The sequence below is a fragment of the Triturus cristatus genome, chromosome 1_2 (genome assembly GCF_964204655.1).
Source record: "Triturus cristatus chromosome 1_2, aTriCri1.1, whole genome shotgun sequence".
NCBI lineage: Eukaryota > Metazoa > Chordata > Amphibia > Caudata > Salamandridae > Triturus > Triturus cristatus.
The window spans coordinates 1,081,213,030-1,081,227,871 of NC_140580.1; the positions used below are offsets into that span (position 1 = coordinate 1,081,213,030).

At 45.7% G+C, this 14,842-nt stretch overlaps 1 protein-coding gene across 7 annotated transcripts in view; it reads right to left on the reverse strand.

Annotated features, from left to right (window-relative positions):
- GPSM1 (G protein signaling modulator 1) overlaps nucleotides 1-14,842 on the reverse strand; it is a 982,732-nt gene that overhangs the window by 555,575 nt on the left and 412,315 nt on the right. The window lies entirely within an intron of this gene.

The following is a 14,842-nucleotide window of genomic DNA, read 5'->3' on the forward strand; positions in this document are numbered from 1 at the left end:
CTTCAGTGAAAGAGGTTGGAATCACCGACCCCCTCATAACACTATTAAACAATCTCCCTAAAAATGTGTTGAGTTGGGGTGCAAATAATTTATAAACTTCAGCAGGAATCCCGTTGTTACCAAGTTCATGTTTCGGGCAAGATTGACTGCCTGCGTATCCTCTTCTGCTTCCGCCTGCTCTCTTAGTAAGGGGCAGCTATAAAATATGCTGTGGCCTGATTGAAGCCCATTTGTAGGTGTTGAATCCTTTCCCTTTCTGCCCTTTTCAGCCCTACCGTAAATGTTGTCACTTCACTCCTAAAAAAAGCTTTTGATGCCACCCATACGGAAACATCAGTTACTGTTTCCAGATTTTGTTCTGAAAATTGATTCAATGTTAAACGCATTTGATCCATCCATGTCGTGTTTGCTACAAAGGATTTATCAAACACCCATCTTCGTTTTTCTAAAACCAGATCTGCTACTAATGTTAATTCTTATCTAATGAAAAGCAATTTGTCAAGAATGAATCTAAGTAAATTTTTGGGGAAACCCAATTTTTTTACATTTTTAATATTCAAATATGGATGGATTGTGTGACAGAGATGGACCGCATCACCAGTGGAAGACTATCTCAACTTTGTCACCAGCCAAGATGTACCTTTTTGTCAACGTCACTACAGTCCATCAAAGAAGACACTAAAGTGGACCTTATACTATACTGGCAGACGCCGAGAGAACATGGCAAGGGGAATGGCACCATGTGGCTAAAGCCATATCCCCACCAGAGTGAACCAGAAGGCACTAAGGGCACTTCAACAAATTCATGACAAACTCACATCAACCACCTGAAGCATTCTGCCAAAGGACACCTGCATAGTGGTCCCAAAAAACACCCTAAAGGCGGGTGGTTGACGTGGCCTACAAAGTACACTGAGGTACCAGTGCCACACAGTGAGCACTCAGGGAATGAGTATGATTCCAGGGCTAGACCAAATGATGGAAGAAACACCTTGGGAATGTATCATTGGTTCTCAGAGAATACCGCCACACAACATGACGAGCCAGTGTCCGGCCACCCTCATGTTTGGCCTGAAATTCAAGACAACAAAACATTATGGAGTTCTCACAAATGAATATAAAAGGACGATTCGGAAGTGAGGCGAAGAGATCGACAAGTGACACAACAAATGAAAAGATATTGGGGCTCCGACGCAGCAAAGCGGATGCCAGTAAGGCTACCTGATATGACATTACGCGATTCCAAGTACATGAAACAAATGGATCCATGATGACTGCACTAACAACGAGAATCTCTCATTTCAAGCAGTGTCATTAGAAGACCGACCACAGAGATGAGAGTTCACCAGGACAAACGGACTCAGGCTCAGGCAGTGAAGGAGATCAGCAGACCCCACAGGAGGCAGAATCACCATCCATGAGACGTCAATCCAAATGAAGTCACAAGAGGACACCCCGAATAAGGGGGGAGATGTAAGGGAACCATGAGGGGGACCTAACCATTCAAAGGAAGGGGGGATGCTGTCATATCACTGGCAAGAGCCATAGAAAAGGAGAGCTGACCAGGTCAGTGTTCCAGAAGATTGGAGGTCCTGACTTCTGGGGCAGAGACCAGACATGGGAAGTGCATGCAGAATGATGCACAGGGACTGCAGGGAAGATGGAGCGATACATCTGGGAGAATAGCTCCCACTTTAGTAGGCCACTGTAAGCGGCAGGGCCTTTATCAATAAATGCTTGGCAACTCTACTTGCGAGGCTCCTCTGTCCTGTGACACAACACGGGCAAAATACTAGACTGCTCTAGTGAGAGACTCTCCATACCAGACAGAAGGCCGACCTTCAAGAATCCAGACACACCTGCAGATGTCTCGAGGAGAACTGTAGTAACAGCAGAACGTCAGAAGACCGCACTACCTACAAGAACGCCATGATGGAATACCACCAACGTATCAGATCCACCAAAAGGGCCTTCATCCAAAATAAGATTCTCGCCAACTCCAGCAACTCCAAGGAACTCTTCAGCGTCAACCTGAAAATCAAAGATCTCTACGACAACTTCAACGACCAGACACCCGACTCTGACATCACTTACCCCTCCAACAACGCCAGCCATCCTACCATCTCCTCCTGGACCCAAGTCACCACCGAAGACACCACTTCGACATTGAAAAGCATCCACTCAAGGGCCCCCACGGGCCCCTGCCTTCCGCACATCTTCCACAGAGCCACCACCGCTCCACAACTAGGACGCACCAACAACGCCATCTTCAGGATCTGCATCTTTCCGGATGGCTGGAAATGTGCAGAAGTCACACCCCTGCTCAAGGAGCCCACAGCAGATCCCTCGGATCTCAAGAACTACCTAACCATCTCCCTCCTCGCCTTCACGACCAAAGTCACTGAGAAGACCGTCAATGCACAACTAACACAATTCATCGAAGAAAACTCCACCTTCTACCCCTCCCAATCTGGATTCCACAGCAACCACAGCACCGAGACCGCTCTACTCGCCGCCACAGATGACATTCGCACCCTCCTCGACCAAGGACACATCGCGGCCCTGATCCTACTCGACCTCTCGGCAGCATTCAACACCGTCTCCCACCGCACACTCACCGCCAGACTCCACAACGCATACAAGGAACCTCCCTCGACTGGATTTGCTCCTTCCCCACTGGCAGAACCCAAAGAATCAGACTATCACCCTTCCTCTCTGAACCCACGGAAATCAACTGCAGAGTACCCCAGGGATCATCCCTCAGCCCCACGCTCTTCACATCTACATGGCCCCCCTCGCCGCCAGCATCAGACAGCACGGACTCAGCATAGTATCCTACGCCGACGACACCCAGCTCATCCTCTCCCTCACCAAAGACCCCATCACTACCAAACTCAACTTCCAGGAAGGAATGAAGGACATCACATCCTGAATGAGCAGCAGCTGCCTGAAGCTCAACTTGGAGAAGACAGAGGTTCTCATCCTCGGACCCTCCCCCTCTGGATGGGACAACACCTGGTGGCCCAGCGCCCCTGGCAGCCCAATGACCACGCCCAGAACCTCGGCATCGTACTCGACTCCTCCCTCTCCATGGCCCGACAGGTCAACGCCGTCACCTCCAGCTGGTTCAACACCCTTGCATCCTCTGAAAGACCTTCAAATGGATCCCCCCGAATCAAGAAAGACCGTCACCCACGCACTCATAACCAGCAGACTCGACTATGGAAAGGTCCCCTATGCCAGAATCAACAAATCTCTGCTCTGCAAGCTCCTGACCATACAGAACACCGGAGCCAGAATCTCACTCGGCATTCCCCGATACGAACACATCACCCAACCCTGCGGAGCTTCCACTGGCTCCCCTTTGAGAAGAGAGTTACTTTCAAAATACTCCCACATGCCTACAAATGCTTCCACAACACCGGACCCCAATACCTCAACAAAAGAATCTCCTTCTACCTGTCCAAGAGAAATCTCTGATCCGCCGACCTCGCTGAAACCCCACGCATCTGCAGAACCAGAACAGGTGGAAGAACTTTCTCCTACATCGTGGCCAAGACCTGGAACGAGCTCCCAATTGACATCGGACGCGCCCCCTCCCTGAATATCATCAGGAAAACACTAAAGACCTGGCTCTTCGACTGAACGGAGCTGCTTACCCCCTCTCTCCCCCACAGTGCCTTAAGACCCTCACGGGTAAGTAGTGAGCTTACAGTTTTCCTGATTGATTGATTGATTGATTGAAGGCAGATATTTTTGGAGTTTGATTTTCGTTATTGGACACATAACCAGACTCCTCAAGAGCAGTCTAGTCATGTATCAGAAGAAAGTCCATATTTCACCTAAAGGGACTTTCAGTTGAGACTCCGGTTCATTACACTGGGAGTTGTTTTATGTATGAAACCTCCCTACTTCTCCCCAGAGCTCCCTACTTCAAGCATGTAAATACTGAAAGGTATGAAACTCAGGTGGACAGCTATCAATGGAGCAGCAGGTGCAGTGACACTGGGACCCAGACTATGAAATTGACCTTTGAAACCCAATTATGGATTACGTTTACTACTCAGCATGGGTTCCGATTCCTCTTTCCTGCATTAGTGCCCAATGGAGTTGCGCAACACAAAATAATGGCCCGCTATTGCCCCCCCACAGAATGTGACGACCCCCCACAGTCTCCTATATCTCAGATATTAATTGACCTTGGCCGGAATGGGGCCCCGTTATAGAGTTGGGGGCCGTCTGGAGGGCTGGGGTCCGTGTTACGCCGCTGGCCCATGGCACTCTTGCTATGTCACTGGTGAAACCGAGACGTTATTTCAGACAATGACCCTCTTTTATTGACTCAGTTGCGAAACAGCTTGCAGGCTTGTCTCTCTGTTTATAGCATATGTTTGAGATTCTTGCCAATGACGGGATAATAATTGCTTGTCTCCTCTTAAAGTGACATGCTGCAGGTTTCCACAGCTGTGTTTACAGCCCTCATTTCACGACGTGTCTCTTTAGGATTAAACAAGTAACCTACAATATGCATCACTTTTCATCTAAATTTAATACCCTAATCACTGAAACAGGGCAGACATTAGAATTCTTTCATTATAGACTATGTCCAAATTTTTTGATGTATTGCTGTATTTGTATTTATGATTTGTTGAGTGCATGGCTGCCCGAAGGCTTCCCCGCGCTGTAGTAAGAGCGGAGCCCATTAGTAAATTAGGGGAAACAGCCAGGTCTTGAGTTTTTCCATAAAAACTAGGTCATTTTGCGATGACCTCCGGTCAAGTGGGAGCTCATTCCACAGTTTCGGTACCAAATGTGCAAAGGAACTTCCTCCCCATGTTGATCTTTTGATTCTGGTTGTGCGGAGAAGGTGTAGAAGAGAGGACCTGAATAGTCTGGTGGGGGCATGGGTGGATATCAGATTTCTAAGTTCTACTGGGCCTTTATTATTTATGGCCCTGTGTGTAATGCATAGGGATTTGAACTTGATTCTTGCCGCGATCGGCAGCCAGTGAAGCTGATTGAGGGATTCTCTTGCGGAGACATAGCTAGGAATATTTAACAGGAGACTTGCTGCCTCAGTCTGCACAACCTGAAGTCTCTTTATAACATATTTCAATGAGCCTAGGTAAAGAGAGTTGCCATAGTCCAGGTGTGAGACTATAAGGGACTGAATGATGGTTCTTCTTAACTCCTCTGGGATGAGTGCCAGTATCTTTCTGATTATTCTGTAAAGCCCAAAGCAGATACCAGACATTTTATTTGCTTGGTAGTCCATTAAATGGGTACTATCTATCCAGGTACCTAGATTTTTTACAACGGGTTTGGTGTCAGGAGGATTGTCCATACAGTTTGGCCAACTATTCAGTGGTCTGGGTATGTCCAAGTTACCTAATAGCATTAGTTCTGTCTTCTCTCCATTTAGCTTTAGGCAACTGTTCGACATCCAGTGAGACACTTTGTTCAGTCAGGGGACCAATTGTTGGTTTCCTTGGTTGGGACAACCAGACAATTAGCTGGGTGTCATCTGCATAAGATACAACTGAGATGCCAAACTCCTGCCCAATAGTGGCAAGCTGTTGCACGTATATGTTAAATAGCATAGGGCTGAGTGATGAACCCTGTAGCATATCACATTTAATTGGCAGGCGGTCTTCCAAAAAAGAATTAAACCAGTCCATCGCTTTATCCCGGATTCCTACTCCCCTTAGTCTATCTTTTAAGGTGGTATAATTAACGGCATCAAATGTCGCACTAAGATCAAGCAAAATGATGGTGACGGACCCTCCATTTGTCAGGAATCATGTTGGTTAGCGCCTACCTAACCACTGGACTAATTTACCCAGAAGGCCTGAGGAGGAACAAGCATCAATAAGAGGACGCGACACGCGCATGTTAGCATGCGTAATTCTGGATTGTTTAACAGCTCTCGGCTGAGAGTGAACCCATACGGAGGAAGCTCCGTGTACTGCTTCGTGAGTGGATTCGAATTCGGAAAGATTCCACTTTGTTATGCTTGGCTGAGCACAATGCATATCCTGCTGTTTCTGGGCTACGTTCAGGCGTTCCGCGTAGTGATTCCGGTTACCGCGGGGACGCTGAAAAGCAGAGCAGGTGTCTCTGCCTAACACTTTACAGGTTGCAGAGTGTGTTTTGGAACAGCTGTTCGGATTGCGGTGAGAATAACCACTCTCCGCATTAAGTTATCGACATTTCCAAGGTAGGAGTAGAAAAGCCTCAATTTGTGTTTTGTTTTTGTGTGACTCTGGAGGCAACAGCTCTACATATAGTCACAGTTTGATAGTTACTTTCAGGAGGTGTTACCAGAGGGATATTTCTTGACTGCAGTTGATTCAACTCTGGATTGAGACTTTGGATACATGTTTCTTTTCATGACTCTTATTTATGGACTACCCTAATTCCCCGCTATCACTTAGAGAGCTGGTATGTATTTGGGGGTCATATGAATGGTGGATGCTGTTATTCTAAGGTTGTACGAGTGTGATTTAACCTGATATTTTTTGTGCCTTATAGAATTATCTCCACGTATGACTGGTTGTTTTCCTGAAGCAAGGAACTGCTAGGATACACACTCAACTGGATAAGGTAGCTAAAGCAACTAGTGAGATCATTTGAGAGAAGTGTTGCATGTGCATGTATTCATATCAATTGTTCTTTGTTTTTTAGGTTCTTTTCCTTGCTGTTTCCATCCTACCCTTTCCTCACTTGATCGTCCTAATACTCCGTAATGTTCAGTTGGAGTTGGGATGTCAAGGGGTGGACCCCTTATTGCATCATCTGGACCTGAGGAGTAAACGGTCTCGAGGACTGAGATCCTTGCACCATTGTCTAATAGGGCTTTGAGTTCCTCTGTCACTACCAATAGAGCTGCTTCTGTGCTGTGGTGAGCGCGAAAGCCCATTTGTGTGGGGTGGACAATTTTATTCTCCTCCAGATTGCTGACTAAAGTCCGATTAACATGTTTCTCCAGGAGTTTGCCAAAAAGAGGAAGTAGTGAGACGTGTCGCAGATTACCAAGTATAGCTGGATCAAGATGTGTTTTTTTCGGAATAGGTCTGATTACGGCATGCTTCGAATGTTTCGGTACCAGGACAGAATCTAGTGATATATTAAGTAGCACCGTTAGGGGGCGGAGAATAACCTCTATCACTTTCAGTAGGACATAGGGGGTGGGGGGGGGGGGGGGGTGCGGGATCTAATGGTTATCCAGATTTGGTGGACCGTATCAGGTTGAGGATAGCTTCTTCATTGAGCCTGGGGATTTGTGATAGAGTTGGGGCTGATTCTCCGACCTTAGTTAACCCGTCATGCGCCAATTCAGTGAGGTCATGAAATTCGCTGTAAATATCTGTCACTTTCTTGTAAAAAAATATGCTATTTTATTGCATCTTTCTTTAGTGGCATGAGGAAACACATTGCTTTCGTGAAGGGTGGTCAGGGTTTTGTAAACGTGTAGAAAAGGATTTTCAATAGTTTAATGGGACTAACAGCGCATACCTGTCTTTTCTACATGCAAGGCAGAATGGGGAAAAGAGGTGATAAACGCCTACCTTCACTAGTTCTACGAATGTCAAAACAGAGTATTGAAATATTATGGAGAAAAGAAGTCACAATTTGAATTCCCTTATTAGGACTCATATTTTTGATTTTTTTGTCTGCAACATTAACAAATAATGCCTGGAAAAAATGTCTGGCAGACTATGCTTGCTAACTGGATGGCTTTCTCTCCACGTGCACTAATGCATTTCAAAGTCTACATGCAGCATGTCAGCTTGTATTATACTACGAACTTTACTTAGTTGTTCTGGTCAACAATGGCTTTTTACTGCAAAACATACGACGTTTACTTTTGCAGTTTAAATGACAAAAGTCACAGATTGGCACACGTTGCACATCTTGCATTCAGAGGTGCGTTTCTTGGCACAAATGGAACACGCATCTTTTACAGGGTATTACCGCCATCTAGCGGAAATAATGTAATCTGATGGGATATTTAAATGTAAACTGATTGGCAGCTGAATAAATAATAAAAAATATTATTTCATAGGCAATGCAGAGTCCCACCAATCGTTTGACAGTGGAGAAAGAGGCTTTCAAACCAACACCGCTAGGTAGGAACCACTTCTAATGGCGTCTCTAGAAGGGGGTCAGATAGGGCCTGTGCCCCAGCTCTATTTATCTTGCCGACCCATCCTATTGGGCTCATCCCCACAGCTGCTGAATGCACTAGGAGGCGACACAGCAAAAAAAGAAACACTGCAGCTTGCCACACACATTAATTTGTCCAACTGCCTTTCATTGCAAAGCAGGGCTGTTTGAGTAAAATGTTTAAACTAGACTTTGTATGTCTGTGTGTAAATATCTAAATATACATAAGTAGATATAAATACACACAGACATACAAAGTCAAATATAATAGTTTTAATAATATATATCTACACACACACACATATATATATATATACATATGTGTATATGTATATATATATATATATATATGTGCATATATTCACTGAAAAAAACACAGGTTTCAGGGACTTATAGTTAGTTGGACATTTTACTCGTACAAAACCAGAGAAATTCGGCCGTTATAGTCAGTCAAGCTAACTGTAACTCGTGCTCCCTCAATGCACTGCTGTACAAGGGTACAAGAGGGGTACTTGGCCCCCAAGGGCATCCTTGGGGTCCAACTACCCCTCCTCTTACTTCCAGAGCAGGATTGATAAATTCTTATAATAGACCACGCCCACTTTGCCTACCACTCTGCAAACACGCTCCCTGGAGCGCTCTTGGATGGGGATTGAAGTCCCCTTCACTGCTGGGGGTCCTTTAGGGGCCAACTAGCCTATCTCTTACCTCCAGTAAGCCCCACTCAATGGGATTGCTGAGAGGTGTAAACAGGACACACCCCCTTTCTCCATCACTCTGCAAATGCGCCGGCCGTTCGGATAACAAAATAAATAAATTTAAATAGAAGATGGGGCCACGTGGCCCCCCTCCCGGCTCACTTCTGGCCCCGGGGACCCCATCGCCTGGGGCCGGCCCTTACCGCTGGGGACCATGGGGGGAGCCACAATGCCCCCACGGTCCCTGCCGGCTCCCTGCCTCCTGCGGGAGCCGGCATTGCTTTTACACAAGGGGAGCAGCTGACATGCAGCTTCCCTTGTGCAAAAGCAATCTGCTTTGCTTTTTAGAAGCGAGAGCAGGGTTTGCTATGAAAGGGCGGGAGCCGTGCTCCCGCCCTGCCATAGCAAACAGCAATGTCCCTGGGCACCCAAGGACATTTCAGGAGCCGGCCCTGAGCGGTGGCGGTCCCCAGGGCCATAAAGGCTCCATGTGGGGGGCCGCGCGGCCCCCCTCCAACTTGTAAATAGCCCAGGGGAGACAGTGGTCCCTGGGGGTCCACAACAGACCCCCTTATTTACATATTCGAAGCCCCGGGAGGTGGTGGTCTCCGGGGCTTGGGGGGGCCCCCGAGGACCCCCAACCTTATTTAATTAAAGCCCCAGGCGGTGGTGGTCTCCGGGGTCCCATCCAATTTGAATAAAGCCCCGGGGAGGTAGCGGTCCCGAGACTTTGGGGGGCATACTATATAGTTCCAGTTCGGGCTGGACTGTTCCCATGAGGCACAGGATCAAGACTGATTTGCATATAGCTGGGTCTGAACTGAGGTGGCAAAGTGAGCTAAAGAACGATGATGGATTCAACCCAGATCTGTATTTCACACCCACTCATAGCCCCACACAGGCTCCTACTCACAGACTCATGCAGCCATCCATAGGCCCACTCACAGATGCATGCAGGAACTTTAACACCATTCACACACCCACTCAGGCACTCATACACATACTGACAAACCTACACAGCCACTCACACACCCACTCACAGCCCCACATAGGTACTCTTACACCCACCATGATACAGACTCACACAGCCACTCACACAGACCCACACAGGCAGTCTCACACCCATTCACAGACCCACACAGCCACACACACCCACTCACAGACCCATGCAGGCACTGACAGACCAATTCACAGACCAACATAGGCACTCACAGACCCATGCAGGGATTCACACACCCATTCATAGAACCTTACAGGCACTCAGAGAACCACTCACACACCCACGTAGACACTCATGTACCCACTTAAAAATAATCTACAGTTCTGAAAAAATAAACCTACTAAATTAAAAAGCAAATACATTGTAGTGTACATAGCACTAAAAAACTAAACTCTAGAAATTAACTAAAAAACTAAACATTACAGGGACATAATACTTTAAAAATAGAATTTGAAAAGCCTTTGAAATGTACTGAAAACACCACAGGTTACATGGAGGTTATTGTTAGGAAACAGATTTTAAGAAGTCTTAGCAATTCACTGAAAAAAAACAAAGGTTACAGGGATGTTATAGTTAGGCCCAGATTATACACGCACAAAGCCATAGAAATGTAGCAGTTATAGTTACCTGAGCTAGCCATACCATCGGCATCCAGTACCTGGATACATAAACTGAGTTTACCCATGTTTATGTATCCTGAATAAACCGTTTAAAAAGCAGAGGAGACTTTTGGATTATTGGTGCGCCACTCGGCATACGGTATCTGTTTGCATTTTTTCAGATTCACATTCGGAGAGAGGCTGTGGTCTAATGGCTAGGGCGGTCGACCTCGAAACTGGGGAACCAGGTTCGAGTCTCGCAAGGGCGCTCAACATTCTGTGAATCTGGGAAAATCACGTAATCTCCCCGTGCCTTACAAAAACAAGCATTTGCAATGCAATAGGTCTCGCATTTGCAAGAGTTTGAGCTATTGGCATTGTAAATGCAATGCCTTTTATTTATGTGTTGTTTTTGAAAACAGAAAAATAATAGGCATCGTCATTTACAATGCCCATGGCTCCAACTTTCGCAAATGGGAGACCTATTGCATTGCAAATGCTTGTTTTTTAGGACTTGTGCCCTGGGCATACCCATTGCCCCTTGCTGGCAGAAGCAACATGTGAAGAGCAGTTGAACAGATCAATGGATGAAGAGGGCTGAAAGGCCTTTGTAATTTAAATGCACGCATGTATGTATTGTTTAATTTAGGAATCATTTTGAATACATGAGGATGGTAAAAAACTTAAGCTGTCAATAGGCTAGACTTAATTAATGGCATTAAAAATCAGTTCAAGACTGGTATCAATATTGGTTTTCCAGGAGACCTCACCCCTCTTCCGTCTGAGTTCAGCCCGAGGGGCACTGTTGAGTATTACCGAGGTCTCGGCTGGCCCCATGTCAAGAGAGGGGGGTTCTGCCCGTTCTCGTTCATCCGTCAACATTTAGCCTGCTGAGACGAGCAGTTTCACTTTTTAGATAGTAAACATGGAGTCACGAGTTCCATTGTGCTTGCTAGTATTGTAGGGCTGCCAAAACAGGATTGAAAATCACTAGCTGGGAACAGGACAGCTTTGAGCAGAACTCCTTTTTCCCATCCCATATGTTTCACACTTGAAGGACTCACAGCTATTGTCCACGTTTATCACTTTCCCACTCTGGGTCTTCAAAATATCCTTCCAGACTAAACTATACCACTAGCAAGACCTGACCAAACACTACATTGCTCTCAGAGGACCCTCATTATAACTTTGAAATCCTGTGGTGATCGCCACATACAAAATATCTGCCTCTAGACAAAAGATACCCAATTGGAGGGCAATCACGACCCTGCCTTTACGTGACGTATCTCCTAAAGTGATTTGAAACCACACTCAAGTTGTTCAGCGCTATATGAGAAAACAACATTGTTAAACTCTACTCCTTCTCTTACCCATTTTTTTTTACCTCAATACATAATTTTGTTTTGCCCAGTACCTTTTGAAATAAAACTTTACGTCGGAACAATATGTTCATGCCAGAGGGTCATGTTACATACCGCTCTTGCAGTGCTGAGTGCAAACACATCACCTTTCAAATTCAACCAGACAGGAGGCTATTCCTGATATAGTACGAATAATTAAATACAGTTATCAGAAAAAGAAGTTGCAAGCACACTGCCCCCACCCCCCAAAAAATACACTTTACCTTCTTTTGTTGAGTGGCCCACAATCTTGGAAGGAAACCGCTAGAAAGCATTGTTTCTACTTGGCAGCCCTCCTGCTACAGCAGGTGGTGCTTTTATGGTCAGAAAAGACTCCTGTTGTCTGCATCCTAACTTTACTGTCACTCCTGTGGGGAGGTAGCTGGTGTCTGGGATGCTCCGCTCAGCCTTTAATGCCAGAATGACTGGTGTTCTCCCATTATTTTCATTCATCTTCCCCCCCACTTCGCCCCCATTACTTTGTGCATTTCTCCACCCCCTGAATCATAAATCCGCCCTTTGTAATGAGTTCAGGTTCGTGTTTGTGTTGTGTCATGTGGTTGCTAGGAAAGAATTGCTCCCCTGCGCGCCCCCTTTCCTCAATAACTCCACTTGCATTGCAGTGGACTTAAGGAACGTTTAATGAGCTACCCGTTTAGCAGTTGGAGCATGGCAGGGACAAAGCTACTTTATCAAGATCACAGTATGTATTAGCGGAGAAGCCAAGAGTTGAATGCACAACTCAAGAAAACCGTCGCATTGTAAACAAGCGGCAGGGAAAGCGATCACGAAAGTGATCGCTACTGGAAATCAAAGAAGCCCGCGAGTGGTGTGCACGCGCGCGCCACAGCGAGCCATGTGGTTTCAATTCTCGCGCCCGTGTCTGGGCACGATAATTGAAACCACATGGCAACAGTGCGCGTAATAGACACCAATAGGCCATGGGCAGAGCAATGCGCCCGCCTTTAGCCAATTGCGTGCTGTCTTTGATAAATAGACGCACGCAAAGCCCAATAGCGTGGGCCAAAAGGAAAAGCACATGCACAAGTGTGTGCGATTCCTAGGTCCGTTTTCAAACCCCCTACATGAGGTCTCTCGCTGCGCGAGCAGTGCTGCGCACTGCAACGCTAAGCGCGAGACATATAAATGAATATTCTCCGTCTATAACGCAACTGGTACTCAAGTAAAGCGCTCTGATACCTTCGGGTCTAGTTCACGCTATATAAAACAAAATATGCCGAACCACAGATCACCGTTTCAAGTGGCAGAGGTGATCAGTGTGAAGAAAGTGGGTGGAATATATATATATATATATATCTATATCTATATTATATATATATATAGATATAGATATATTACCTACTGGCGGTCGCCAGTAGGTAGTTATAGTTAGGACCCTCTTACCATAGGAAATCCGCAACATTCTATTTTGAATAACTTTGGCGCCGGTCGACGAATCCTCGCGAAATTTTCAAAATAGGTGGGGCGTTGAGCTCCGCTCCTACCCTGAAAGTCTCGGGGGGATTCGTCAAGCGGGGGCTGAGATAAAAGGGGGGTCCCAAAACGCATTTTTCCCTTGCATTTTTCCATAGGACCTTTAGACAGAGCTACAGCCCGAACGGCTGAACAGAATTAAATGAAATTTGGCAGAGAGGTAGTCCTCAGGTCAAGGAAGTGCCTTTTGTAGGTTTGGTGTAAATCTGTTCAGTAGATTCTGAGAAAATAGCCTTTAAATCAATATATATATCTGAGCCAGCTTACGGTGCGCTTACGGTGCGCTTACCGTACGCGTACGGTGACGTGCGCGAGCGCGATTCTGATTGGCTGTTCGATCCAAGTAAACATTCGAATCGGTCGAAACCAGGAAGCGGCGTTCGCCATTTTCTCTCTCGCACTCTGAGTGGGGCAGCAAAAACAAAGACAAAAAACATCTAAAGGGGCAGTATATTGAGTTCATAACCACCCACCATTGATGTAGGGGTCCCCAAACAACCCCCAAGGCCAACATTTTTTTTTTTTCGAAAAATCTCCGAAAACGCTTACCGTACGCGTACGGTAAAAATTATTTAAAAAAAAAATAATAATATCTACACTATCCCCACCCCGTGTGCAAATGGTGCCCGCAGGGCACCATTTGTGCAAGGCTTATCACATGTTGAGAAATTACTAAGAAATACATTTCAAAACGATGCGTATAATATGTCCCCCATGTGCGCACGGTGCGCGAAGCGCATCGTGCGTACACGGCCCATCCCGCGTAACGTGGGCACGCGGTGCGCGCAGCGCACCGCGTGACCACCGTGCGTGCACGGCACTAACTGCGTAAAGTGGGCGCACGGAACGAACTGCGTTAACTGGGCGCGCACGCCACGAACGGCGTAAAGTAACTTAGCAATTAAAAAAACGTACAAATTCACTGAAAAAACCATAGGTTTCACACACGTTATAGTTAGGAATTAGCATTTAAAAAACCTTGCAAATTCACTGAAAAAACCATAGGTTTCACACATGTTATAGTTAGCTGGACATTTTACTGATAAAAAACCAATGAAATTTCCCCGTTATAGTTAGTGCAGGCAACTATAACTTACGCGACCGCAATCCTCTGCTGATGACATATGTGTCTTTATGAAAAAAAAATATTTGTAATATATGTATAGCTAAAATTTAATGGAAGAAGACATAGGCAAATAAGTGTCTAAATACAGTATTAGCATCAGCAGAGGATTGCGGTCGCGTGAGTTATAGTTGCCTGCACTAACTATAACGGGGAAATTTCATTGGTTTTTTATCAGTAAAATGTCCAGCTAACTATAACATGTGTGAAACCTATGGTTTTTTCAGTGAATATATATATATATATATATATATATATATATATAGATATATGAATGGCTTACACACAATTCATTTTGAACTATATAATTAACTAGCTTTAATAATAATCATTTTATAGACTATATTCGTGTTATTTACAAA